Here is a 26,481-nt window from a genome sequence, read left to right as displayed (position 1 = left end):
TTCATTTTGACATCTCATTTGAAAGATGGCACTGCTAAGAAAGACAGCAATTCCTCACAACTGCACTAAATATCAATCTTGATTTGTTAAAAGTCTCGGACTGAAACCTGATGTTATTATATTGGTGTTGATCAATTGAAATTACTGATGCAACCACTAGTAGGTCTGGACCAAGGTCATTTAAGTCATAAGCATCAATTTACAGAAATGAAAATTTATTTACATAGTTTTCACTATTTAGTATGAATCATTCATCTTTCTCCTTCACCATCTGAGATTTGGCTACAACTTTAGAAAGGGTATTATTTAAAACTTTGAGGTTTTTGTCCAGCATTTGTGAACAGAAATTGCAACTTCCAAAAAGAAATATAGATGTAGAGTCCAGATAGAATAGCTTCCATTACCCTGGTAGTCAAGTTACAAGAATAATGGAGAAATTAATCTCCATTAATCCATCTATCACTGACAAGGTGAAACAACGCAGCCCCGTCTACATTATGTAGTCCCGTTAGAATCTTAATAACAATCAAATCATCTCTCATCCATCATTTTTATAATGAGAATATCTCTTCACATATTTGCTCTTCATGATTCACCCCCTTCATTATTATGGATGCATCCTTCTGTATTCTTTCAATTGCTAAAAAGAGGCGTTGTATTTATGGTGACCAGAAATGTGTGATTGATAAAGTGACAGGATTAATTTACTGTTTTATCTTAATAGCAATCCCAAAATGCATCCAAAAAACATCTTGTTCACTTTATTTATTGCCACAAGCATTGTTGCAAAAGCATCTATTTTATTTCAGTCAGGATCCCTACACTATGCTCAAAATAATTTCAATTGCATCCACAATATTTGCTATCCATTTAAGCAAGTGCCTTTGCTGGAACCTTTATGAAAGAGTTTATCCACATTAAAATTCATCTGCCATCCATCTGCCCGACTCTCAAGTAAATTTAAATCGTCCTGTAGCTAATCCTATTCATCTTGACTAGTTGTTTCATTTATGATTATTGAGGCCTGGTATTATTTTATTAAAGAGTAGGGACCAAAATTCTATTAGATTGTGTGACATTTTTGTACAATACACAGTGGAATTTCATCTTAAAACTTCCAAATCACTGTATGTATATTGCAAGCTTCCAGATTTTTTTTCCTGTGGTCTACCCGGCAGAAAGGGCACTTCACCAGTCTGAATCAGGCACACCGCATGAATGGTTCTAGTTTCATGAATAACAACAGAACAAACTCAAAATGGACAACTTATTGAACAACATTTTACTTGCTTGTCTGTTTGAAGTCTATCCTATTTATCACAAACGTGTCATTGAATACAAGGTGGATATCCTTGGTGCGAAGACGGGACTTTGCTTCCACAAGGATAATGCAGTAGTCACTTCTATTAATGCTATCATTGACAGATGCACTGATCATCGACTGATCAGAAAGGATGAGGTCAACTGATTAGGGGATCGGAGGTAGAGAGGGGGAGTAATTTTAAACTCCTTGGCATCAAAATATCAGAGAGCATGCCCTGGAACCAGCAATTAATTGCCATTACAAAGAAACCATGGCAGCGCCTCTAGTTCCTTAGAAGTTTGTGCAGATTTAGTATGTCATCTAAAATTTTGACAAAGTACTTTAGATGCAAGTCGATAGGAGTAGGCAGTTTAGATGGTTTCAGCATAGACAGGATGGGCTGAAGAGCCTGTTTCTCTGCTGTACTTCTCCGTGTACAAACGTATGTAGACGTACAGTGGAAAGTATCTGGACTGGATGCATCACAGCCCGGTGTATAAACACTCATGTTCAAAAACAGAAAAGCTTACAAAAAGTGCCGAACTAGCGTGGACAAGTTGTCAACTCAATGCAGAACTGATTCTACAACCTAAAGACTTAATTTCAAAGACTTCATGACTCATACAACTTGGCATTGTTTATTTACTTGCACAGTTTGTCTTCTTTTGCACATCCATTGATTGATTACTTACCAACCTATGTGTGCAGTTTTTCATTGATTCTACTGTATTTCTATTGTTCTACCATGAATACCAGCAAGAAAATAAATCTCAGAATAGTTAGTATATGGTGACATATATGTAACTATGATAATAAATTTACTTTGAACTCAGTTCACTCAGTGTCTGCTTTCAGATGCAGTCTGGCAGTTATCTCCATCAGGACTTGCCTACCTTGGTCAGTTGTGGCACCTTCACGCCACTCTTGGTGCTGGACATTCTGTGCTCTTACTAGAACATAGAAATCTATAGCACATTACAAGCCCTTCGGCCCACAATGTTGTGCTGACCGTGTAACCTACTCTAGAAACTGCCTACAATTACACTACTGCATGGCTCTCTATTTTTCGAAACTCCATGTACCTATCTACGAGGCTCTTCAAAGACCCTATTGTATCGCCCCCATCACCAATGCCAGTAGTGCATTCCACGCACCCAGCACTGTGCAAAAAACTTAACCAGACATCCACTCAGTACCTACTTCCAAACGCCTTAAAACTATGCCCCCTTGTACTAGCCATTTCAACCCTGGAAAAAAGCCTCTGGCTATCAACACAATCAATGCCTCTCATTATCTTGTACACCTCTATCAGGTCACCTCTCATCCTCCGTCACTCCAAGAAGAAAAGGCCAAGTTCACTCAACCTATTCTCATAAGGCATGTTCTCCAATCCAGACAACATCCTTGTAAATCTCCTTGCAATATTTTTTTTTCCAAATATTCAACAGAGTTCACTCGTCAAAGGAGGATGAGCAGCAGTCATGAAGTGGTTTTCTTGTCCATGTCTGATCTGATACCATGAGATTTCATCGGGTTGAGATCGGGTTTGAGGGCTCTAGGCCTACTGCCTCACACCTGTACATCCATGTACCATCACTTCACTTGGTTTGTCCTGATGGTGGGACAGAAACGTCCACAGCAGCCAGGCACATTACCTATTAGCTGTGATTCTATGAATATGACAATACATTGTTCTTGCTTGCTTGTGCGACAGCTCTTCCAGTTTAGACACCAAGACTTTACAATTTTGATTGGAAATAAAGTGACTTTTCCCTGTCGGCATTCAATACCAAATGGCCTATATGGTTTTATTTTCTCTCCGTTTGAGCATAGTGGGAGCAGCTGATTAGATCAGAGGGTATTTAAAAGTCAACCAGAGGGGGTGAATCTGGAGTCACATGTCGACCAGATGGTATGAGAACAGATAATTTCCTCCTCTGATGCACATTAGTGAACTAAGTGTGAATTTTATAACAACCCCATCATTATTTAGTCCTATTGTTTCCTTCCAAATTTTTAGATCAGCAACTGAATTTAAATTTTGCATATGCTATGTTCAGCAGATTAGTCTTATCACACAGATCCATTATCATTTACCCAGAATCATTTATCATAGTTTTTTCCATTCCCTATTAACTATCATTATATTTTGATTCAATAGAATAAAAATGTTGGACAGATTTGATAATTATGCCAAGCAGCTATTAATAAAATAGCAAGTATACGGTCTTTACAAAAACATACCTCTTTTTTGACCTGCTGTTTTTAAGTTAGAGGTTGTCCTTTAGTTAGAAGATACACTATTTAAAATTTAGGTTTTGCTTGTAACCAGGGATATATTCTCAGACCAACCTTAAAATGGGCAAATAGCTGAAATTCATATCGTAAAGCATTTGGCACTAATATTTGATACATTAAGTGAAAATTATAAGCAATCTTGTCACTTATTCTAAATCATATGTTCCTTTTAAAAAAAGCTTAACCAAAAGAAAATGGTAAATAAATGCTTGCTATTCACATTTAATGTGGATAAATGTGAGGTTATCCACTTTGGTGGCAAGAACAGGAAAACAGATTATCTGAATGGTGGCCAATTAGGAAAAGGGGAGGTGCAACGAGACCTGGGTGTCATTGTACACCAGTCATTGAAAGTGGACATGCAGGCAGTGAAAAAGGCGAATGGTATGCTGGCATTCATAGCAAGAGGATTCCAGTACAGGAGCAGGGAGGTACTACTGCAGTTGTACAAGGCCTTGGTGAGACCACACCTGGAGTATTGTGTGCAGTTTTGGTCCCCTAATCTGAGGAAAGACATTCTTACCATAGAGGGAGTACAAAGAAGGTTCACCAGATTGGTTCCTGGGATGGCAGGACTTTCATATGATGAAAGACTGGATCGACTAGGCTTGTACTCTCTGGAATTTAGAAGGTTGAGGGGGGATCTGATTGAAACGTATAAAATTCTAAAGGGATCGGACAGGCTAGATGCAGGAAGATTGTTCCCGATGTTGGGGAAGTCCAGAATGAGGGGTCACAGTTTGAGGATAAAGGGGAAGCCTTTTAGGACCAAGATGAGGAAAAACTTCTTCACACAGAGAGTGGTGAATCTGTGGAATTCTCTGCTACAGGAAACAGTTGAGGCCAGTTCATTGGCAATATTTAAGAGAGAGTTAGATATGGCCCTGATGGCAAAAGGGATCAGGGGTTATGGAGAGAAGGCAGGTACAGGGTTCTGAGTTGGATGATCAGCCATGATCATACTGAATGGCGGTGCAGGCTCGAAGGGCGGAAGGGCCTACTCCTGCACCTATTTCCTATGTTTCTGTTCTACCTACATATCAAATAGTTATTAATGGGAATAAGAGAAGAATTCATATGTCAAGCTTAGTGATTCTAGAAAGTGTGACTTGGTTTGGATGAGTCGAGCATTGGTACTTCAGGCACAAGCAACACTGAAATAATACAAGGGTCACTGATGATTCAAAGATTCAAAGTACATTGATTATTAAAGTACATATAAATTATACAACCTTGAGATTTGTCTGTTTACAGGCAGCCACAAAGCAAGAAACTCGAAAGAACCCAATTAAAGAAAAGACCAACACCCAATGGACTGAGAGAGAGAGAGAGAGAGGGGAAAAAAAACACAAATCATGCAAACAATAAAAGTGAGCACAGCATTCCGAACCAAATTGCATCCATAGATTCGAATCCCTGAAGTAGCCAGGTGTAGGCCCAACGCCCCAATGTCAGTTCATCATATTAGAGGGGCAAATCTCCGCGAAGCTCGCGGACATGAAGCACAGCAGCGGGGCAATCTCACAGCCTCACCGTCCCATCACAGGACAGTGAGCGAAATCAGCCCGACTCTTGTCTCCTGTCCTGACATCCTGCCTTTCTAGTCTATCTGGGCCAGCATTTAAATTGCCCAAACAGCGGATCGAACCTCGCATTAGGACCAAGGTTCTGCCACAGCGAAGCACCCCAGGCCCAGACCATGTCGCCCAGTGATTCGCTTTGGGTCTAGACTTCACCGCCCAGCCTGAAGCCGTTCTCAACCTCTCCAAATCAGCTTGGCGCTTAGAGCATTCCAACCTCGCACCTGAGATAGTTGGACGGGCATGGAAACTCCTCTGCCTTGACTCCTCCTCTCCGAATCACTCATTTCAAACTCTATCTGCATTGAATTTGCAACACACCAGCATGGCTCATTCCTCAAATTTGCTTCACCTATGATAAAGACTGCTGGAACACCAGGGAATTTCTCACTCCTCATCTTCATCAGAAAGGCATCTTTTACATCCATTTGGAAGCACTGAAGGAGCTGGTACAGAGCAAGATCCCCTAAATGGCCTCCCATGGAATTTGGGAAGGCCCTTCTCACTTGAACTGAAAATGTTATGTTAAAGCAGATAGTTTATCCAAAGTTTCAAAGGAGATGGGTGGATGGTTTGGGGGGGTGGGGGGGAGCCTTAAGGATTTTTATTCCTGGATTCCAAGTACAGGCCATGCCTGGGTAAAAAAAAAAGTTCAAATTATGTAAATGAGTTCCCAGAGTGCTGTTAAATTTAAAATTATATATTATAAAATTATTGTATGCATTTATAAAATTGACTTATGGATATAAAAACAGAACATGCTCATTACCCAGGGGCAGCCTGCAATGGTACTGAGACAACATTACAAAGCAAAGGTCTTATTAACTGTGCCATTTGGCTACAAGGACACTCAGAGTCCAGGAAAGTTGTGAATAGCTGGCTTCTTAGGGCAAATAGAATATTGGGGAGGAGGATCCACACCTAACAATGAGGTCAATTATAGAAATGATCAGGGTTGTAAATTTAAACAAGCAAGGATAGGATAGGATAGTCAATTTTACCAAACACAACGCAGAGAAACAAAATCAAAAATAGCTTCAAATTACAGGTTTCCATGGGCAAAACCAGGAATAATGAAAAGCCGCAACAGGCATATATCAAAGCAACACCAAAAAGTGGTGTATTCTCTTACTAGCTCTTCCTTCAGTTAGTCCTGACGAAGGGTCTTGGCCCGAAACGTCAACTGCACCTCTTCCTAGAGATGCTGCCTGGCCTGCTGCGTTCACCAGCAACTTTGATGTGTGTTACCAAGTGGGTTTTGGGAATAATTTACAATCAAAAAACAAGCACAGTTACAAAAAGTTTTGCATTAGCATTTTCAATTAAGTGTAGAACTGAGAGCTGGCAAGTGGAGGGTTTCACAATTGAGCATCTGATCACCATTTACAAGACCAAAGCCAATATTCACTTTCAAGAAAGCAAATCAGTATTATTGACTATTAAAAACTAACACTAGCATGAATAATGTAGGAGTCATGCATCTGTTCTCTACCTGCATTGTATTCTGTGTTGCATGTTTATTATGGTAGTTAGCATGTGAATGAGGATGTGGTAAAAGCATACAGTTTAGTTACCTATTCCGGCTTTGTTCTCAGCAGTTTAATTTAGTGTGGGGACTGACAGATGTCATATGTTTTGTCGACTGCTTAATTACACTTAATTTCATTTAATTATATTTGAAATCACTTAACTCTACTTAACTTCGATTAGGCCCACTTAAGTATGTTTAGTATCACTAGTCTTAGTTTTATAAATTGCATTGCTTCAAAGTTGTCTGCTTTGCAATTTGCTAATAAAGGATCGAATACATTTCTCTGACTTTGTGGATCATTACTAGATTGATTGAAGAGCACGTCATTCAGGGATAACAACCTACGTTAGGTCGCCAGCAGCAGCAATTGGTTTGTTAGAATTGGCTGTTACATTCTGTCAACAAAAGATTTTGATAGTTAAACCAGACAAACATCAGCATTCAGATGTGTCTACAAAATTAGAAGCACTGCAGCCAAGAGCAGCTTGTGGCAAGTAACGACCTTTAGTTGATTCATACTGCGTTTGGGGCTGGAACACAGTTTGGAACGATCATTGCTGCCTGTGAGCTCTATAGTGTGGTTCGTGCCCTTAGAAAACAACATGAATCAAGCTGGAAGTGGTGACATTGAAGTCAGGACTAAAAGAGAAATTAAACGTACTGGGAAAGCTTTGGTGACTAGAATTGGCAGTGTTCAGAAGGACTATAATAAAACTGTTAAGAAGATTAATGATGTAATACCATTAATTAGAAGTTTCCTGGTACCAGAGGAGCAACAAGATGTTTCGCAAGTGCAGTCTCATTTGGACGATTTAGTAAAATCTTTGTGAAGATGCTGCCAGGGAACATAACTTGCTGTTATCTTTAAAGCCCACCTTTGAGCAAGATAAACAAACAAAAATCTTTGTGAGTATTCAGATACTTATTAATACAGTCCCAGCAGAGCAATGGTTGAAACAAACATGCAATGTTGAAGGTCAAATTCAGCTTTTCTCATCTTTTTTGCCTTGAAGGAACCCTTGAAATAATTTTCAAATGTCAGGGAACCCCTCCATAAAAAATTATATCTACAGATCATAGTATGTTAGTGTGATCATTAAGTTGTAGATACAATAATCAGAAAATAATCGCCAATGCTCTTTTGAGTAGAGAATGAATTTTTAGCCAATCTTTCTCAAAGATAGTTAAGCTTAGCTTCTTCCTTTAAATTAATCTTTCTTTCCCTTTCAAAAATTTTTAAAAATTCATGAAGAAAACATAATAAATTTCTGTCCAGGAATTGGCTCAAGTCAAAATGGGATTTAATTTTTTTTGATATAAAAGGTAGGCTCAGTAGATTTAATTTAAATAAAGGTTGTAAATTGATTTTAATTCATGCTATTTAAACATGAAAATTTATTGACAATGTCAAACAGTAAAATTACTAAAAACCATAAACCAAAGCAAAATGAATAAAAATATAGCCCAAGACACAATTTTATACAAGGCTTTGAAAAAACATTTTCTTACTAAGGCTCAAATGTCAGCCTAGCATATGAAACCTGTGCTGTCAATTCTGAGTCAAAAATGAGATAAGCACACATGAATTTCACCTTCAACTGAAGTGAGACAATTTCTATTCTTGCCTTTATGCTTGTTAAACAAGAAAAAGCTCGCTCAAGCATGCAAGTTGAAAACCGCAGCAAAATATTCTTTATTTTCTTATGAATGGCAGGATACTATCCTTTCACAGAAATCCAGAACTTGTCCATGGACAGGTCAGTAAATATCATCTTAAGTGCATGATCAGACTGTACCTCACAAAGTTCTTCCTTTTTTCTAAAAGAGACATTCTCCAGGTGAGCAGAAGGTTCAGAAAAAGGGTTTAATCACCCAGTCATACATTGCTGAAAAGGAGGAAAAATACTGTTCTGTTTTGTTCTACAGTTCTTCCAAGTGGTTTTCACTACGACTCAAGAAAGACTTTCTGATTCTTCCTCACTCTCAAGCCCAAGCAGCAGTGGAAACATTCCAAGATTTTCTTTTGCAACATAATTTTTTTTCCAAAGATTCTGTTTCCTTTTAAATCTAAGAATTTTGTCACTTGAAATCAAAACATTTTCTCCAGGGCCTTGTAGAAACGTCAACTGGTTCACATGATGCAACGTGTCTGCTAAGTAGGTGAGTTTCTGCAGCCATTCTTCGTCTTCAAAGCACTCAGCAAAATTTGACCTACTATTGTCTTGAAAGTATTCCTGCAATTCAATTTTCAGCTTAAACACCCTGTTGACAACTCCTCCTCTGTTAAGGCACTGGATTTCTGTATGTAGCAGAAGACTGGTGAGCTCTTTGTCCAGGTTTTCACACAGTTTTTTTAAAAACATTCTTGAGTGAACTGGTCTTTGTTTAATAAAGTTAATCATTTTTGTAGTATCATCCAGGACTACTTTCATTTCATCTCCTTGAGTTTTTAACATCAGCACCTGAAGATAACACAAAACCTCTCATGGAGCCAACCATTAATGGGGCACCATCAAAAGGGATGCCAACACAGTTCCTCAAAGACAGACCTTTTGTTTCCAGACATGAAGATAAAACACTAAATATTATCTTGCCCTTTGCTTGTTTCAGGCAGCTCTTTGCAACAAAAAATTTCTTGAATTTCTATCACTTATGACATTTATTGGTGAAATCTGTTGACTCATTAACCTGAATAGAGAAGCAGTTGTTTTTCAGCTTATTTCACAAAACCTCTTCAGCATCCTGTGACATGTCATCAATATGTCGAATTATCATACTATTTGAGAGTGGCAGCCTTCTCACCCGAACAAAAACAATGCAAGAGCCCATTTTCGAGTTACTAAATGCAGATGACTGTGCTCCTGGCCGGCTGGTGGCACAATGGCATCAGTGCCGGACTCCAGAGGGAAGGCTCCCGAGTTCGAATCCAAGTTGGGCCACCCCCCCCCCCCCCCCCCCGAGCATGCTTTCCATCCGTGCTGGGTTGAGTGTCGAGCTAGCCACTCTGCCTCGTAAACAAACAAGGGTCGAGTCAGGAACGTTCATATTGTGACCTGGTTAATCCAAAAGGAGACTAATCCTGACACCACTCGCCAGACAAGAATGGCTGACTGTCTGGTGCGACACGCTAAAAAACTGTGCTCCTCTCATGCACACAGGACGCACTGCAGGCTGCGGTCACAGTTTTCCAAGGCTGAAAGGGCTTTCGGGTTAACAGTCAGTCTGAAGAAAACAAAGAGCCTCCATCAGAAGCCCCCGTCGTGGCATTTATTACCCACCTTGGATCACCACTAGTGACCACCCTCTCACCACAGTTGAGCAGTTCACCTGTCCAGGCATCTTCATCCCTAATGACACTGTGGTAGTAAGGGACGTTAACAATTGACTCGCCAGTGCCTCAGGCATCTCCAGAAACATGTGTGGAAGAACCAGCAGCTGCATCTGTCCACAACAATCCAGGTGTACAGGGCTGCCGTCATCATGCCACTGCTGTACGGCTCCGAAGTCTAGGTCTTATACTGCAAGCAAATCTGATTGGTCAAGTGCTTCCATCAGTGCTGTCTCCGCACCATCATGGGTATCAGCTGGCAGGATCGTGTCTCCAACAATGAAGTCCTAGAGAAAGCTCAACTTCCAAGCTTTGAAGACACTGTGCTGCTGACACCAGGCCACGTGTCTCGCATGGACAGCTCCAGGTTACCGAAAGCAGTACTCTATGGAGAACTCTCAAGGCAAGAGAGATCATGGTACCCCACACAAGAGGTACAAAGACCAGCTTAAGCAAATATCGAGGTCAAGAATGCCAGCAGCTGGCTTGTGACAGACTGCTGAAGAACACTGATCCACATGCAGCCAAGAATTTTGAAGAATCCAGAAGAACAACTACTGGAGAGAAAAGAAGACGCAGGAAGGGTCCTACTACCCAAGCGCTCACATCCCAGCTGTTCCCATGTCCCCACTGCTCCAGAGTCTGCAGATCCAGAATTGGAATTGGACTCTACAGTCACCAACAATCGTGCCATTGCCCGAGGACTCGACTTCCCCTCCGTTCTTTGCAAGTGAAGAACCAGCCATCGTCATCAAAAGTGAAACCTTTTCAACTTCTCATACTGAATCTCGTCCTAGTATTTTACCCACTATATTTTTACATGCTGGCATTATTAGGTTCTCAACAACTCTATGACTATCTTTTCTGGTTAATAAGTTCCACTACTAAATAACTTGCTTCCTGGACCTTTTTACTGTCTGTGACTATATTAGCAACAGCTTTCCTCTGTTTTGAGATTCCAATAATCAGCACTTTTATGCGTCCTTTGGCTGTGATTTGCAGTTAAGCGTCTTTTCAATTTTGCTGGAGCTATTGCTGCATTTTTGAGTTGTTTGCTACAGACCAGGCACAATGGAATAGAACAACTTGGGTCACCAGTCCATGTAAAGTTCATTGATAAATAAACTTTTTTTTTGGGAGTCTATTGTTGAACTAGTGCAGTGAAATGACTCAGAAGATGATAAGTCAAAAATTGCCACATCCGACTGTCAGACATGTCTATAACACACAGACAGGGGTTAATAAAAATGGGCAAATCCATTCAATCCTCAGAAAACACACTTCACACTCATCAGACTACCACCCTCCCCTCCATGCAATACAGCAATCACCAATTATCAACGGCCTTCCTATCTGGGTCAAAAACTGAGAATGGACTCAACCGAATAATTATGGTCCTATAGCGCACTGCTACACTGGTCAGAGAGACCTCTAACAAGACTGCAAACTGATCTGCTCGGTCACTGCCCAACACTGCAGACACTAGCATCGTGTGTCCAAAAATCTTTTTTTTAATATATTAATCCCGATCTCTCGCGGAACCCTAGATTGAGAAACCCTGGTCAAATTGCTGGAGGATATGAAAATTGTTATAAAACCACGGGGCATGCTTTAACTACATATAAGGCTGCTGATTTTCAGAATGATGTACACCCTTTAAGACTGCGTCTAACATGCGTGCAGCAGGTTCTATTGTTAGCAGAGCGTCCTACGTGACATCTCCCAGGCATGCATTAGAACGGAGGCTAATTCGGCTGAGTTATGCTCAAGGCAACAAATATTGAGGGATAAGTATGCATTGAAAGAAAAGCTTCAGAGAAATGAAGAGCAACTTCAGAGAGGGGAAGAAGCAGATAGGGAGAAAAAAAAAGCAGCTTAATTTGAGGGAAGAAATTGCAGCCAAGACCAGCAAAGTGAAAGCGCTAAAGGCTTCAAGAGCTGTAGGTGCTAAAGGTGCTCCAGCAGGACATTTTTATGGTGTGAGTTCCTAAATTGATATGGCACATAAAAAAAAAAATCCAACATACTCATTATCAATTGTTCCTCAAATGTCTATGAGCCATGCGTTTAGAAGCCAAGGGGTAGTCAGGATGTTCTATCTCAGCCTGCAACAAGGAGGCACTCTGAACCCATGCCATAACCAATAGCACCAGGTGCTTTTGAGGATATTAACTTACAATATGGTGAAACTCATGTTTCAGATGATAAGTCTAAATAGTGCACTGGAGGCCATAAAGACGTGAAAGGAAAAAGGAAATAGCCAGCCTAGTCATGCAAAAATACATTGTATCGCTGCCTAAAAGAGATCCAAATCTTCGATGGCAATCCATTGCATTATCATGAATTTATGAGTGCTTTCAAGAATAGTGTTGAAGGCAGGACTGGCAATTATGGCAAACATCTGTATTTCCTCAAGCAGTTCACTGGAGGTGCCCTAGAAAGCTTATCAATAGTTGTCAGCAAGCCAACCCAGAGGAAGGATACCTAAAGGCCAAAGCTTTACTACAGGAACATTTTGATAATGAGCAGCATATTTCATTAGCTACATGCAAAAGGCTCTTTCTTGGCTGCCTATCAAATCTGAAGATGAAAGGGCTCTTCAAGACTACGGTCTTTTTCTTAGAGTTTGTTGTAATATAATGGGAGATGTTTGGTGTATTTGAGACCTGGATATGCGTATTAATGCATCAATTGTTGTAAAGAAGTTGTCTTATATGGGGCTGTTTAGCCTGTGAGCCACTAGATAATTTCAACAGTGAGGCTGCTTTCACCATCCTTCTCAAGTTTATTGAAAAACAAGTGAAGATTTCTGCATACCCAATGTATGGAAATATATGGAATACTACACCATCTGCAGTGAGCAAAGGTGTGAACAAAACTAAGTCACAAATTCGTTCCAATGCTAAAGGAAGCAGTTTTGCCACTACTGTGGCTACTGAGAAAAGTAAAGCTAAACTGAGCCCGGAACTAATGAAACAGTTTGTCTGTTCTGCCAGGGTGAACATACTTTGGATTCATCCTCTCTGCTGGAGAAAAAATGTTCATAACGAGAAGATTGCCTTCCTAAAACAAAAAGGTGTCTTCTTTGGTTGTTTGTGTATGGGACACGTTAGCAAGGATTGCAGACAGCGTCTTTCATACAAGGTATGCAGTGGAAAGCATCCCAGCATTCTTCATATTCACTCTGATGAAAATGGTACAGAATCGTAACACAAGCCACGAAAGAATCAAACACAGAAGTGAGTAACATCCTGGTATCTAATGCTGGTGATCGTGATTGTAAACGTCCTGTAATTCCAGTTCAGGTGAAGTTCAAGAAGGGAAACAAGTCAGTGGTTACTAATGCTTTCCCAAATCAAGTATGTACAGCAGCGTTCTGGTCAGTGAGCCTCATGAAAAAGCTCAACCTAACAGGAAAAAGAACACATATTCTCTTACGCACCATGGGTCAACAGAAGACTGTGAGTAGTTACGTTGTTTCAGGATTGGAAGTGGCTGGCCTAGATAGTGAAAACTATTGTGAACTGCCTAACATCTATATGTAGGAAAGTATGCCTGTCCACAAAGGAAATATTCTTCATTAGAGGGATCTCCAGGAATGGTCTTACCTGAAGCATATTCATTTACAAGAATTTGAGTCAGAAATTCAGCTGCTGATAGGGGCAAATACTCTTAAGGCATTGAATTTGTTGCAAGTGATTCGAGCGTTAATGATGGACCCTATGCCAATCAGAACAATGTTGCGTTGGACTGCTAATGGACTACTGAAAGTAGACCATTGTGGTGGAAGAGACTATGCTCGGTCAGAGATGACAGTTAACAGGATTTCAGTTTTGAACTTGGATGAGATTTGGCAGCAACAAATCAAGACGGATTTCCCTAAATGCAGTCAAAAGTTCACAAGTTCATGGAGCTGGTGAAAAGCCTTGCAAAACTGGTGAATAGTCACTATCAGATTAATTTACTTCTGAGAAAGAAGGATGTTAACATGCCTAATAACAGAATGACTGCTGGGCAGTTTGCTCTGAATCCAAGGAAAAGGTTCAAGGAGGATTTGTCATTTCAGGCTAACTACACAGCTTTCATGAAGGATGTCATCTCAAAAGGAAGAAAGAATGCCAGCAAAGGATCTGGAATATAGTGATAGGAAAGTCTGGTATATTCCACATCACAGTATTTATCACCCCAAGAAAGGGAAACTTCATGCTGCGTTTGACTGTGGAAGGACTTTTCAGGGAATATCACTTAATGCTCAGTTGTTAAAGGGACCTAATCTTACTAGTTCTTTGACTGGAGTCATAACCAGATTCAGAAAAAAACCAGCGGTGAACATGGTAGATATTGAATCAATGTTTCATCAGTTAAGGTGCCAGTGGAAGATGCAGACCTACTCACATTTCTCTGGTGGCCTGATGATAACCTCACCAAGATATGGTGGATTATCTCTATGAAGCAACTTCATAACCCAGTTGAGCCAATTTCAGTCTTAGGAAGTGCTCAGAAGAAAACGAGGAACAGTTCAGCCACAAGACAGTGGAAAAGCTTTTGCATTGATTCGATGTTGATTTCTGTCTGGTATTAGCATCCTTTAAGGAAAAGACGGTGTCTTCTCCATCATGACCTTGCATCCATTTGTGCTGAAGGCTGTTTTCGACTCACAAAGTGGATAAGCAACAGACATAGCGTACTATCTGTTATACCAGAAGAGCAAAGATTGAAAGGCATGAAGAATTTGCATTTGGATCAAGATATTCCTTCAGTGGAAAGAGTACTGTATGCAATGGTGTATCCAGTCTGATAATTTCAAGTTTAAGATCACAATCCAAGATAGACCGTTCACCAGGAAGGGCCGGGGGAGGCGTCCTCTCTGTGTTTAGTTCTATCTATGACCCTTTAGAAATCTTGTTATCTGCTAAGAAGATCCTACAATAGCTGTGCAAGAGCGGGTTTGGTTGCAATGACGCTATACCAATGTCAATTGCTCTCGAGTGGACAAGTTAGCTGAAGAACTTTGCCAAATAGAAGACTTCAAGATAATTAGACGTTTTGGATCCTTTGGATTTTGGTGAAGTTACACCATTTTACAGGCACAAGTGAAGCTGGCTACGGAGTAGTTACTTACTTGTTGTTGCATGACACATGTTCTCAGATGCACAGTACTTTTAATATGGGAAATTCTTGGGTAGCTCGGTTGAAGTCAGTTTCCATCCCTTGTATGGAGCTCATTGCAAGCCATTACAATGGCAAGTCACAGGGACACATTATGGAAGGAGGAATCAAATATGCAGCCTCAGGACTCACTATGCTGAAGATAATAAGAATGAAGTTTCCAGGTTTTGAATCTTTGTTGCTAACAGAGTTTCAAACATTATTAAGGTCTCATGGGTATCTCAATGAAGGTATGTTAATACTTCAATCAACCCTGCAGATATGGCCTCCAGAGGATTGAAGGCTTTTCTGAAGAATAAGACTTGGGTGTCAGGACTCCGATCTTCTTCAGCCTGAAAGTTAATGGCCTGTGAATCCAGAATGTTCTGAAGAACTTCCGCTAGATGATCCAGAAGACAAAGAGATTGTTACAATGAATGTCATGCAGATTGAAGGGGAGTTAGATGCAGTATCATGGATTATCCATCACTTCCCATCTTGAACCTGTTTGAGGAAGACATTGGCCTAGATTCTTAGGTTTAAGAACTTGCTCTCATTTCTTAATCAGAAAGGGATGCAGTTGAATACTGTTTACTCTCAGTCTGACTTGAATGAAGCTCAACAAGGGTATTCTTTGGAGAGAGAGATGGAGGAGGCCAAAGGTCAAATTGGCCAAGATTGTCTCTCAGTAGAACAGCTCAGAAAGGCTGAATTGGAGATTGTTGGGTTCTGTCAAAGAAAGATTTCCCAATGAATTCTTGCGTTTACAAAAGGGCGAAAGTATGAAAAGAAACAGTCAGATTTTCAAGCTTAATCTGGTACCTGAAGATGGTGTTTTGAGAGTCAGCAACCATGCCTGAAGAGCCAATCCTGTTATACTGGCGAAGGATCTTCATATCTCAGATCTCTTTCTGAGGCATGTACATCAAGAAATGGAACATGGTGGTCGTAACCACATGTTATCTAAGTTGCACCAAAAATATTGGATTCCCAGTGTTATATGGCAACAACAGGAATCCCCTTTTTTTATTTATTCATTTACAGGATGTGGGCATCACCAGCTAAGCCAGTGTTTATTGCCCATTCTAAATTGCCCTTGAGAAGGTGGTGATGAGCTGCCTTCTTGAACTGATGTAGTCCCTGAGGTGTAGGTACACCCACAGTGCTGTTAGGGAGGGAATTCCATGATTTTGACCCAGTGATAATGAAGGAACTGCGATATGTTTCCGAATCAGGATGGTGAGTGACTTGGAAGGGGATTTCCAATTAGTAGTGTTCCCAGGTATCTGCTGTTTTTATCCTTCTAGATGGTAGAGGTCATGGGTCTGGAAGGTGCTACCTTAGGAACTTTGGTGTATTGTTGCAGTGCATCTTGTAAATAGTACGCACTGCTGCAACTATTCGTCGATGGTGGAGGGATTGGATGTTTTTGGAAGGGTACCAATCATGTGGGCTGCCTTGTACTGGATGGTGTCAAGCTTCTTGGGTGTTGATGGAGCTGCGTTCATCCAGGTGAGTGGCAAGTATTCCATTATGCTGCTGATGATGGTTGGTTCTAGGACAGTTCCCTGAGGATGAGATGATTGACCTCCAGCCACCACAACCATCTTCTTTTGTATTAGCTATGATTCCAACCAGCGAAGGGTTCCCCCCCCAGTTCCCATTGACTCCATTTTAGCTAGGGCACCTTGATGCCATACTTGGTCAAATGCTGCCTTGATAATCGAAGGATATCTCTCTCACCTCACTAACTGTGTCATCAGTTGATGGTTACATGCAGTTCCAGGATGTCAGTGCATGGTGGACCTACCTCCAGACAGGGTCTCTCCAGATGAACCTCCATTCACCCCTGCAGGAGTACTTCATTTTTGACCATTTGAGGTGAAAGGCATAAGGAGTACAGTGAAGAGGTATGGGGTTATGTTTACCTGTCTAGCTATGTGAGCTATTCTTATTGAAGTGCCATCTTCTTCAGACACAGATTCCTTTATTAATGCACTTCAATGCTTTATAACAAGGCAAGGACAAGTTCATGAACTGCAATCTGATAATGAAACAAACTTTGTTGGAACTGAACGCAAGTTGAGAGAAGCCATTTACAGATCAATGATGTACTTCTTCAGAAAGAAATTAAATGGATTTTTAGCACCATCTCCCTCGGCTGCCTCATCGTGGAAGAACATGGGAGAGATTAATCAGATTGGTAAGGAAGGTTCTCAGTTCCACCATGGAGCTTAGGAGGATTAGCGGCACCTTACGGCGACTCCTTTGCTTGCATCTTTGGAAACACCCCTATTTCCATCTTTAATATCTCTATTTTTCCTTTTCAGGGTTCTTTTGATGACCCTGACCTGGAGTTACACACTGACTACGGTTCTTTGTGGGAATGGGACCCACTCTTGGGGTTTCACGACTGGCCGTTATTCAGCATGCCAAGGGCTCAGCCTAAGAGCTCAGCTCGCCTTCGGAGGGCCGAGATCTCATGGCTCTGGAGACAGATAGATCAAAGGTCAGTGTCCAGGCAGATTGGTGTATCATGGGAGATGGAAGGTCGAAGATCTAAGGCTGTGTGCCCGGAGACCCAAAATCTTTGGGCACAGAGTTCAGAAAAAGCAACACAACAGACTTTTAACATCATAAATCAGCAGATTGTTTATGTCTCTCCTCTCGCTGTGAAATGGAGACATCTCTTTCTCCCTTATTAGGGAGAGAGAGTGCCTGTGGTATGTCAAATACCAGGTAAACAAGTAGTATTTGGAGTACTGCAAGTCTGTGTCTTTGCTATTGCTTTGCTCACGCTTGAGTGCTCGGTGGCAGTGCCGATGCTTTTTTTTGCCAGTGGGGGAGAAACCGTTGCTTGCTGCTGCTTACGTGCGGGAGGGAGTGGAGCTGGAGGGGACTTTGGGGTTCTAACATTTAACTGTCATCCATTCTTTGGGGGTACTCCTCTGTTTTCATGGATGGCTGTGAAGAAAAAGCATTTCAGGATGTATATTGTATACATTTCTCTGACATTAAATGTACCTTTGAAATCTTTGAAACTTTGAAGGTGCAATAGCTTGACAAACAGGGTTTCCATGCAATTCTCTGTGAAGTAGAGCCTATTATTAATGGTCATCCAATTAGTCAAGTACCACCGATTCCAATAATTTGGAAATGCTAACACCCAATCACCTGTTGCTTCTGAAGACCTCACTATCCTTACCATGAGGAGAGTTTCAAAAGGAAGATGTTTATGCTCGTCATAGATGGAAGCAGGCCCAATGCATGTTAAACTTGTTTTGGAAATAGGGGGTGAAGGAATATTTACCCCTGTTACAGGAAGGTCAGAAATGGTCAAGTATAAGATGCAATTTTCTCCCAGTAGATATTCGGCACAGATATTATGGACTGAAGACTTGTCCTATGCTGTACCATATAAAGTCCACTCATTGGTATTGTAGATAGTTGCCATTAAAATATCCTGCAGTAAAGGTCCAATTATGTGAAAAGCTGGAAGGGCATATGGCAATACTCAACAGTTACTTGTACCTGTGTATTATAGGATTGAATATATTATTTATTGTGTGTGCCATACTCTGCCAGAGCCTCGGCGACCACTTTTTTTTCCCCAAGTGGTTGTCTTCAAAGAAAGATTCTGTGGGTGGCCCCCCCATGTCCTTCTCACAGCGCAGTTTTGTTTTACGGGGCTGAGTTGCGAGCTCAACACTCAACCCGGCATGAATGTTCCTTCTTCACTCTGAGTGGTCATGGACCAGGAGTTCTCAGTAGTCAGTAGGGATACTTCATTTCTTCAAGGAGGTTTTATGTGCATCAATGATTTTTTTTAAACTGCTTGTGAATCTCTCTCAAGAGAGTCAGGACAGGTTGTTTGAGGGGCCTGGCACAGGGCATATAAACCATGTGGCCTTGCTAATGTAATGATCCCAGTGCAGTACTGGGGATGCTGGTCTTTGAAAGAACAAATTTTAGTTTGTTTAACCGGCAATGAATTTCCTGGGTGTCTCTGATATGTTTCCAGTACCTTGATATACATGCTGCAGTTACTCTTGGTTTCAGAGGGGCAGGGGGATCACAATTGCCCATAGATACCAGTTTGCTTCAGGATCTGAATCTTGATCTCCAAATACCTTTTCCCCTTTGATCTAAAGCGGTGGTGGTGCACTGAAGAAATTCACCAATTCCTTCACTGGTCTGCTTTTGCCATGAGGTGGCTCACCAGTTGTCTATGTTTTACAAGATCTTGCTGTGAACCATTCCCCAAGGGCAGCGTGGGGCAAGTAGGACCCAGGTTTGGTAGAGAAGCTTTTCTTGTAGATGTTGCAAATATAAGTTTTGCTCCTGTACTCACTTCTCCACAATAAGCTTCAGGATGACCAGATGGTTAAAGAAAAAAATGTACAGATGTCTTTCTACAGGTAAAAATACATTCCTTTGTGTGCATGGAAACTATCACTTATCATTAATGAAACACGAACGTAGGAACATAATTTAGCCAAGTGTTTAATATATGAAACCCACAGCCTCAGATACGTCGTAACAATGAACAAAGTAAAATAAAAGCATCAAACAGAAAGTTCAATGGCTTTTGTCATAGTGTAGAACAAAGAATAAGATAAAGTCTTTTGTAATTTTCATCATGAGCTCAGCAAGTTGCCTTTCATTCGAAGCCAGACTCAGTCCCCGAACCTGTCCTCCTCTTCCTGCACTGGGGCTCTGAACAGCAACAAGTTAACCTAACAGGTTATATAATGGAACAGTGTTTCCAATTTGCTTTCTCTACTCAAGTTTGAACACCGACACCTCAGTTTCCCCGAGTGCTCGGGGCGTGACCGAAGTTTAGAAGTATAAAAATCCACATACCTGGCGAAGAGGTAGCTACGAGCAGCTGGGCAAGGTCGACCGGAACTCAAAAGCGTCGAGATACCGCACTTGGAGACGCTGCCGCAAGCTGAGGCACGTCAATCATCAGACAGCACCGCCCACCCCCGCCTCACCAGCGACGCTCATTGGACCGCCCGGTCACCTGACTCCAGCTGCCCTGCAACCAACTTGTTTTCAAACTCACCCTTTCCCTTCTAAAATGCAAGTATTTCATAATGTTCACTGTGAATCCTCGTTGTATCGTCAGAGCACTCAGTCAGAATAACTTACAACGCCGTTAGCTTCAGTAGTGTTTATATACAAAAAGAAAATAATTTGCCTAATATATTAGTGGCTGGTTAACAAAAGCACGGACAGCTAGCCTTAAAGAGGAAGTAGAATTGGTGGATGAATGAGGTAATGTCAATACTAACTTTAGTCCTTACTCTAGTTACTAATTTTCTGGTTCATAACTAAAAGTCGCCTACACGGATTTCAAAGGTTAAAAAATATTACACGAGGCAAAGAAAATCCCCATTTTGGAATATAATTAGTGAAAGTGTGCAGATATTTCTTTTGTCCTTAATTTTTTAAATGCTTATGTTTTGTTTACAAATTTAAGCGATGATTCATTTCATATCAAAATGTTATCTCATGTGTTAGTTGTGCCAAACTAATTAAACAAATAACACCTAATTAAACTAACCCCTCTGCACATGGTCCATATCCCTCTCTCTCTCTCCATATTCAATTCATGTGCCTATCCAAGAGCCTCTTAAACACCTTTATTGTATTTGCTTCAACTACCACCCCAGTAGCATATTCCAGGCACCTATCACTCTGTAAAAACAAACTTGCCCTACACATCTCCTTTGAATTTGCTCCCCCCTCAACTTAAATACATACCTTCTAGTACTAGTATTAGATATTTCAACCATGTGGAAAAAATAGATACTGGCTGTCTACTTTCTGTATGCCCCTCATGATTTTATAAACTATCAGGTCTTCTGTCGCTCTAGAGAAAGCAATCCTCACTTGTCCAACCTCTCCTTACAGCACATGCCCTCGAATCCAAGCAGCATCCTGGTAACCTACTTCAGCACACCCTCCAAAGCCTCCATGTCCTTCCTAAAATGGGGCAGCAGAGGATGCAGAGAGCCTGCAGAGAAATATAGAAAAGTGAGTGGGCTGGGGTCTGGCAGATGGACTACAACGCTAGTAAATGTGAGGCCTTCCACTTTGGAAGGATAGGTAGAATATCAGATTATTATTTAAATAGTGAAAGATTGCAGCATGTTGTTGTGCAGAGAGACTTGGGAGTACTTATGCAGGAGTCACAAAGTTTGGTTTGCAGGTGCAACAGGTTATCTAGAAGGCATATAACCATATAACAATTACAGCACAGAAACAGGCCGTCTTGGCCCTTCTCGGCCGAATGCTTACTCTCACCTAGTCCCACTGACCTGCACTCAGCCCATAACCCTCCATTCCTTTCCTGTCCATATAGCTATCCAATGTTACTTTAAATGACAATATTGAGCCTGCCTCTACCACTTCTGATGGAAGCTCATTCCACACAGCTACAACTCTCTGAGTAGAGAAGTTCCCCCTCGTGTTACCCCTAAACTTTTGCCCCCAAGTCTCAACTCATGTCCTCTTAGTTGAATCTCCCCTACTCTCAATGGAAAAAGCCTATCCATGTCAACTCTATTCCCCTCATAATTTTAAATACCTCAATCAAGCCCCCCCTCAACCTTCTACGCTCCAAAGAATAAAGACCCAGCTTGTTCAGCCTTTCTCTGTAACTTAGGTGCTGAAACCCAGGTAACATTCTAGTAAATTTTCTCTGTACTCTCTCTATTTTGTTGACATCTTTCCTATAATTCAGTGTCCAGAACTGTACACAATACTCCAAATTTTGCCTTACCAATGCCTTGTACAATTTTAACATTACGTCCCAACTCCTATACTCAATGCTCTGATTTATAAAGGCCAGCATACCAAAAGCTTTCTTCACCACCCTATCCACATGAGATTCCATCTTCAGGGAACTATGCACCATTATTCCTAGATCTCTCTGTTCTACTGCATTCTTCAATGCCCTACCATTTACCATGTATGTCCTATTTTGATTAGTCCTACCAAAACGTAGTACCTCACACTTTACTAATGGAATGTTGCCATCATTGGTAGAGTAACTGAATTCAGGAGCAGGGGATTAAGTTGCAAATGTATAGGGTACTGATGAGACAGTCTTGCATGTGGTTCTGATCTCCTTACTTGGCTTTGAAGGTGGTGCAGAGGAGGGTCACCAGGTTGATTTGGAGATGAGGGGGTAAGCCCATGAGGAGAGATTGAGTTCCCTGGGACTATACTTCCTAGAATTCAGAAGAATGAGAGGAGATCTTTTAGAAACATGTGCAATTATGAAAGGGATAGATGAGAAAGAGGCAGGAAAGTTGTTTCCACTGCTAAATTAAACTAGAACTAGGGGACTTAGCCTCAAGATTCAGGAGAATAGATCTAGTATGGAAATGAAGAGAAACTTTTTCCCGGAGAGTAGTGAATCTGTGGAATACCCTCCCCAGGGAAGCAATAGAAGCTACTTTATTAGATATGCAGTGGATTCCAGTTAACTGAGACACATTGGGACCTGTATATTTTGGCCCAATTAAGCGGCTGCCTCAAAAAACCAAAGTTTCATGGAAATAGTTGAAAGATATAAAAAAGACAAACTGAATAACAAGTTATGAATTTAAGTAAAATAGAGAACAAATTAGAACACTACCGATACTTCTACAGTACTATAAAACTGTATTAGTTCCTAATAGTCAATGACAGAAGAATTGTTCTGCTGTGTTCTTTTGATTGACTGACTGTAAATGAACAAAATCAGTGCAGGCACCTATGTTATGTTTTGCAATTCCAGAAGTTAATTGAAAGAAAAACACAGGAGCTGGGAGGAGCATTTCTATTTAGTTTTTTTACTTTAGCGAGGTGGTTACTTATGATATACATATGGCACTCATGTACTTTTACGTGGAACCAGTAATGACTCCCGGGAGATCCTGCTTTTTCTGATGGACGGAGTGTAGTAGCACACATTTTAATTCCACTTCCCACACCCATTCCGACATGTTTATCCATAGCCTCCCTCTACTGTCGCGGTGAGGCCACACTCAGATTGGAGGGGCAACACCTTGTATTCCAACGGTAGCCTCCAACATGATGGCATGAACATTGATTTATTGAAATTCTGTAATTGCCCCTCCCCCTTTCAACATTCCCTATTCTTGTTTCCCTCTCTCACCTTATGCTTGCCTGACAATCACCTCCCTCTGGTGCTCCTTCCACTTTTTCTTTATTCCATGGTCTTCTATCCCTCGTATTAGATTTCCGATTCTCCAGCCTTGTATCTCTTTCACCAATCAACTTCCCAGCTTTTTACTTCATCCTTCCTCCTTCTGGTTTCACCAATCACCTGTTATTTCTCCCTCCCCTCCCCCACCTTTTAAATCTACTCCTCATCTTTTTTTCTCCAGTCCCAATGAAGGGTCTCGGCCCGAAACGTCGACTGCACTCTTTTCCATAGATGCTGCCTGGCTTGCTGAGTTCCTCCAGCATTTTGTGTGTGTTGCTTGGATTTCCAGCATCTGCCGATTTTCGTTTGTTTGGTTCTATTAACTGATGGGCCAATTAGCTGGAATTCACTGTGCCCAGGTGGGGGTGGGGACGGTGCCTCACACGCTCCTTCTATATCAATAACGTTGAGGTTGAGAGCTTCAAGCTCCTGGCTATGAACATCACCAATCGCCTATCCTGGTCCAACAATGCTGATGTCACAGCTAAATAAGCTCAGATACACATCTACTTCCTCAGGAGGCGAAAGAAATTAAGCATGTCACTGTTGACTCTTACCAATTATTATCAGTGCACCATAGAAAGTATTCTGTCTGGATGCATAAAGGCATGGTATGGCAACTGCTCTGCACGTGACCACAATAAACTGTTGGAGTTTGTGGACACAGTTCAGAAAATCACAGGAACCAGCCTCCCTGCTATTCTTTATTCTGCACTGTTATTGTTTTACTTTATTCTAGCTCAATGCACTGTGTAATCATTTGATCTGTATAAACAGCATGTAAGATAAGCTTTTCACTGTTTCATGCTACATATGACAGTAATAAACCAATACTAATTAGATAATGTTTTGCATTGCAGGGGAATTAAGGTTATTGTTGAAAAGGCAGCTACGTCAGAGCTGAGTCTATGGTCAGAATAGACAATAGGTGCAGGAGTAGGCCATTCAGCCCTTTGAGACTGCACCACCATTCACTGTGATCATGGCTAATCATCCACAATCAGTACCCTTTTCCTGCCTTCTCCCCATATCCCTTCACTTCGCTATCTTTAAGAGCTCTATCTCTTTCTTGAAAGATTCCAGAGAATTGGCCTCCACTGCCTTCTGAGGCAGAGCATTCCACAGAACCACAACCCTGTGTGAAAAAGTCTTTCCTCAACTCTGTTCGAAATTGCCTACCCCTTATTCTTAAACTGTGGCCTCTGGTTCTGGACTCCCCCAACATCGGGAACATGTTTCCTGCCTCTAGCGTGTCCAATCCCTTAATAATCTTATATGTTTCAATCAGATCCCCTCTCATCCTTCTAAATTCCAGTGTATACAAGCCCAGTTGCTCCAATCTTTCAACATATGTCGGAGCAGTGTTGCCAGGATAATCAAGGACACGATCCACCCAACCAACACACTTTTCGTCCCTCTTCCCTCCGGGAGAAGGCTCAGGAGCTTGAAGACTCATACGGCCAGATTTGGGAACAACTTCTTTCCAATTGTGATAAGACTGCTGAACGGATCCTGACCTGGATCTGGGCCATACCCTCCAAATATCTGGACCTGCCTCTCATTTTTTTGCACTACCTTACTTTCAATTTTTCTATTTTCTATTTATGATATATAATTTAAATTTTTAACATTTACTAATTTTTACTATTTTTAATATTTAATATTTGTAACCCAGGAAGCAGGAAGCGCAGAATCAAATATCACTGTGATGATTGTACGTTATAGTATAAATTGCTTGGCGACAATAAAGTATAAAGTAAAAGTATAAAGTATATGACAGTCCCGCCATCCCGGGAATTGGCCTCATGAACCTACGCTGCACTCCCTCAATAGCTAGAATGTCCTTCCTCAAATTTGGAGACCAAAACTGTACACAATTCTCCAGGTGTGGTCTCACCAGGACCCTGTACAACTGCAGAAGGACCTCTTTGCTCCTATACTCAACGCTCCTTGTTATGAAGGCCAACATGTCATGAGCTTTCTTCACTGCCTGCTGTACCTGCATGCTTACTTTCAGTGACTGATGAACAAGGACACCTGGATCTCGTTGTACTTCCCCCTTTTCCTAACTTGACACCATTCAGATAGTAATCTGCCTTCCTGTTCTTGCCACCAAAGTGGATAATCTCACACTTAACCACGTTAAACTGCATCTGCCATGCATCTTCCCACTCACCCAACCTGACCAAGTCACCCTGCATTCTCATAACATCCTCCTCACATTTCACACTGCCGCCCAGCTTTGTGTCATCTGCAAATTTGCTAATGTTACTTTTAATCCCTTCATCCAAATCATTAATGTATATTGTAAATAGCTGCGGTCCCAGCACCGAGCCTTGTGGTACCCCACTAGTCACTGCCTGCCATTCTGAAAGGGACCCGTTAATCCCTACTCTTTGTTTCCTGTCTGCCAACCAATTTTCTATCTATGTCAGTACCCTACTCCCAAAACCATTTGCTCTAATTTTGCCCACTAATCTCCTATGTGGGACCTTATCAAAGGCTTTCTGAAAGTCCAGGTACACTACATCCACTGGCTCTCCCTTGTCCATTTTCATAGTTACATTCTCAAAAAATTCCAGAAGATTAGTCAAGCACGATTTCCCCTTCGTAAATCCATGCTGACTAGGACCTATCCTGCCACTGCTATCCAAATATTCCGCTATTTCATCTTTTATAATTGATTCCAGCTTCTTCCCCACCACTGATGTCAGACTAACTGGTCTATAATTGCCTGTTTTCTCTCTCCCTCCTTTCTTAAAAAGTGGAATAACATTAGCTACCCTCCAATCCGCAGGAACTGATCCTGAATCTATAGAACATTGGAAAATGATTACCAATGATTATCAACAGCCATGATCTTATTAAATAGCAGAGCAGGCTTGACCGGCTAGATGACCTACTCCTGCTCCTACTTTTTGTGTCCTTATGTCCTAGTTGTGAACATCACCAATTCTTATTGCAGACCAGTTTTATAAATAAGTAATATAACTTCTTGACTCTGAAACTCAATGCCTCAACTATTAAAGCATGCTATATGTTTTTCTTACCTCCTATCAACTTTGTTAC

At 41.2% G+C, this 26,481-nt stretch overlaps 1 protein-coding gene across 4 annotated transcripts in view; it reads right to left on the bottom strand.

The window, feature by feature from the left end:
* Positions 1–20,130, bottom strand: part of LOC140200702 (probable tRNA methyltransferase 9B) — a 48,294-nt gene extending 28,164 nt beyond the window's left edge. For 2 of the 4 annotated variants that reach the window (XM_072264279.1, XM_072264280.1), the window contains exons 1-2: positions 20,052–20,110; positions 7,454–7,587 (exon numbers count right to left, since the gene is read on the bottom strand). The gene's annotated coding sequence lies outside the window, so the exon portion shown is untranslated. Of the gene's footprint in view, positions 1–7,453; positions 7,588–20,051 lie in introns of all 4 variants that reach the window. The other 2 variants (XM_072264278.1, XM_072264281.1) reach the window with 2 other exon arrangements.
* Positions 20,131–26,481: the final 6,351 nt, after the last annotated feature.

Source organism: Mobula birostris, chromosome 7 (assembly GCF_030028105.1).
Source record: "Mobula birostris isolate sMobBir1 chromosome 7, sMobBir1.hap1, whole genome shotgun sequence".
Classification (NCBI taxonomy): Eukaryota; Metazoa; Chordata; class Chondrichthyes; order Myliobatiformes; family Myliobatidae; genus Mobula; species Mobula birostris.
Note: the sequence above shows the minus strand (reverse complement) of the source record. Positions and strands in the feature narration are given on the sequence as shown.